This window comes from Macaca nemestrina, chromosome 7 (genome assembly GCF_043159975.1).
Source record: "Macaca nemestrina isolate mMacNem1 chromosome 7, mMacNem.hap1, whole genome shotgun sequence".
NCBI classification, from domain to species: domain Eukaryota; kingdom Metazoa; phylum Chordata; class Mammalia; order Primates; family Cercopithecidae; genus Macaca; species Macaca nemestrina.
In genome coordinates this window covers 103,419,338-103,423,302 of record NC_092131.1, presented here as the reverse complement: position 1 = coordinate 103,423,302, position 3,965 = coordinate 103,419,338, and positions in this window count along the sequence as shown.

Below are 3,965 nucleotides of genomic sequence, written 5' to 3'. Positions count from 1 at the left end.
CCTGGGGAGACTTTTCCCTTGGACTGAGGCTGGAAGACAGAGACTTTTTAATTAGAATTTGTTATTAATGGGAAGTGCTGCAAATTAAAACTAGGCCTCCTCCCTCTCCCTCCTGCGTTCCGCACTATATTTATCTCTGATCTCAATTAGAAAGTTCAGGGACTCACTGCTGAATAGAATGTGTGGATATAAAAGCTTCTGGAGACACGAGAAAGAGGGTGAAGGCGTGGAAGGAGAGAATGGAAAGTGGAGGCTGGGGAGGGGGTGATGGGTGTCGCTGAGACAGGGTGGGAAGGACCAGGATCACACCCTGTGCCTGAGCTGTGAAATGTGCCCTGGAACTGCCCCAGGAAAAGCCTCCTAGGGCTTTTCTCTAACACTGGTGACAAATGTCTCCACTCCTTGAAGAGGGAATAACTAGTCACTAACACACGGATGAGACATCAGAGGTGGCTACACTCTGAAAGAGATTTTTTTTCAGGGAGAGTTAGGGAGACATTCAGTTTGGTTTGGTTTATACATTTTCAAATGGAAACCAATCTGATTTTTCCCAATTGTAAAGATAAGGCATGCTTTTTTATTTTTAAAACCCCCACATTACAGATAAGGTTAAGTAAAAATCATTTGAAATCTCGCCAACCTGAAGATCTACACTGTTCATAGTTTTGGTGAACATCCGGCTTGCTATCTGTCTCTGTCTGTCTCTCACACAATTTAATATCTTTGGGATAATGCTATATGTATGAAATGTCCCGAGGCATGCTTTTCCCTCAACAAAATATATTGTGAGATATCTTTCTATATCAATCAACATAAATCTATGTCAAAATTTTTAATGGCTACATGGCATTCCATTATATGGACGTATCATAATTTATTTAGCCAGGCCCATCTTGGTGGTCATTTAGGCTGTTTCCAGGGTGCATTCTTACAAACAGATCTGTGCCTTCCCTTTAATAGAGCTGAGCGGGAACTGCACCACAACGCTTCCTCCATCCCTCCGCAACTGGGCCGTGGGACTTCAGGGTCCAACAGCGCCACCTATGGGCCGGAAGACCCGAGCGGCAGCATTTTCTCAGCGTCCTCTTTGTCTACCCAAGAAACTAAATGTGGGCCCTCCCACCCCAACTCCAGTGGCCTAGAGCTGTGGAAAGCTGCGTGATCAGCAGAATTCGAACAATAAACAAACTTTCCCTTATGCCATAAATCCTTGTGGGGACCTTCAGATGGACAATAACCCTAGTTTAGCACACTTCATATGGTTTGCTATTATTATTCTTCCAGTCATGAGATATTTGGAAACATGATTATGATCATCCAATTCCACCTAAAAAAGAGAGAGAGAGGGAGAGAGCTTCAGAGCTGCTCAGCCTGGGAGAAAGTCGTGACACCTCCCCTTCTAGCTGCAGCACAGAGGACAAGTGACTTGGCCTGAGTCTCACTTTACTCATTTGAAAATCGTAGTAATGATACCTCCCTTGCAGGTTTGCTTGAGATTACAAATAATGTATTGAAAAACTCAGAACATAGTAAGTGTAATGGTAACTTTAATAATAATTATTAGCATTATTAATAATAGCAAAATATTATGTTTGTATTAATAATAAATTTCTCTCTGTCATGCCTCCTGCTAGTCTATATAGGGCATATGTACAAGACACATGCCCTGCCTTCAAGGTAGGCTCAAATCTCTCTACTGGCAACTCTCCTAGGAAGCAGATCCTTCAGGAGGCACAAGGTGGCTGTGGAGGAGGCAGCACAGATCTTAGAATGAAAGGAACCTACAGCACAATGAGGGTAATTTAGGAATCAGCATGGAAAGAAACTTAAAGGTCATGAGGTCCACCCACCTGTTCCCACACTTGAATCAAAGCCAGCTCTGACAGGTCTGGTCTGTTTACCTTACTCCAGGAATGAGTCCCAGCCACACTAGAGACGCCACCTTCCCCTCTGCCAACAACTCAGTTAGAAAATGCTCCTGCTCAAACTCGAGGAAGCACTAGGGCAGGCTTTCTGGACTGTCAGGATGATTGAAGGCAGACCTCCCAGAGAAGAGAGATTGGGGGGTTATAATGCAGGGTAAGTGACCATGGTCTTGGGCGGTTTGGGTTGTCATCTGCCAAGGGCAAGGACTGGTCTTGATGACCAGATGACCTCCTGGCCACACCAGCTTTGTGTCCCACATTTTGTGCACATGTTGTACATGACCTGTGTTTCCAACCCAGGCTGAGGACCTCTGACTACACTCATGACAGCCAGCATGGTGCTGAGGGCAGAGCAAAGGATGGAGATGGATGGAGAGAGAGAGGGCTGTCTTTTCTCCATATCACAGCCATTGCCCCATCCAGACACTTACTGCCTTTTCGGTAGGGTACTATGATAATTTCCAACTGGTTCCAGCAGTCATCCCATTTCTACTCCAGTCCTTTCTCCACACCACTGCCAAATTAATCATCTACTGCAGCTACTCCCCAGCTCAAAAACCATCCATAGATCCCCACTGCATACACAATGAGATTCAAACTCAATCTATATGCAAAACTCTCTATTATCTGACCCCAACTCTTTCCCTAGTTCTTCCTGCTCTCCAGACATACAGAAACATGTTCTGTCTCCCAGTACTTGTCTCATGCTTTCCCACCTCCCTGTCTTTGTTCAAATAATGTCCTCTGTTACTGTCTCTCTCTTCCAGATCCCCATATGCCCCAATTTTACCCATATTCAAGGTGACACCTCTGCTGACCACTCATTCAGAAGTAACCCTTCTCTCCTCTGGCTTCCACTTGTATCTTTCATATGGAAGTTAGCATTTTAATCTTTTATAATTATTTATGATTCTAGGATATGAGCCTTGTAGACTCATCCTGGAAGACAAGAAGACATTGTCCTTCACTTTTATCTGAACATCACCATAACAAGCAATGACTACTAGTCGATGGGTGTTCAGGACACACCTTGGGTCTTAGGTCACCCTCTGTCACTCATCAACTATGTGTCCTCAACTAAGTCCCAGTTGAAGGTCTTAGTTTTCTTATCTGTAAAATGGAGCTAATAATACCTTCCTAGGGTTATATGTGCATCAAAAACTAACGAACAGGATCCTACACTCCCTGCCAAAAGTGATGATTAATGCTGAAATGAGGCCAGGCATGGTGGCTCACACCTGTAATCCCAGCACTTTGGGAGGCTGAGGCGGGAGGATCACCTGAGGCCAGGAATTTGTGACCAGCCCGGTCAACATGGTGAAACCTCATCTCTACCAAAAATACAAAAATTAGCCATGTGTGGTTGCGCATGCTTGTAACCCCAGCTTCTCTGGAGGCTGAGGCATGAGAATTGCTTGAATTCGGGAGCCAGAGGTTGCAGTAAGCCGAGATCACACCACTGCACTCCAGGCTGGGCAACAGAGTGAGACTCCGCCTAAAAAAAAAAAAAAAGATGTGAAATGAACAGCGGGAACTCCAGGTTCAGTGAGTGGAATGGAATAGAAAAAACTGAAATGGGTGAAGTGGGGAAGTCTCTGCTCTCTCACTTGGGCTTTAGGTAAAGTTTGCTGCCTGCCCAAAGTTTGCATTCTGGATGGTGGGGTTAGAACAAATGCAGGGCTAGAAGCTTCACTTTATCTCCCTCCTGGGAATGCTCATCCTTCGGAAGGATGCTAGGCCCTGCCTCCACTCCCAGAAGCCCAGGTTGGGTCTCCCCCGCCACTCCCACCTCACCTCACCCCCCTAGTTTCCCCTCTCTGTGGGGCCCAAGCCTTGCCTGTCTCCTGCTGGGGGTCTTGGACTCCCCAGGTGCCTGCACTAAGGTACTCAGTCTTATAGCCAAGTGGGCCAGACCCTGAAACTACCCCTCTGTCTGCCAATTGTTCACTGCTATCTCTCCCTCTCTGTACGAGTATTATTGCCAGCAATTAGCACAAAGATCCTTTCCCACTCTAGTTAAGATCCCGAGCTGCAGTTAAA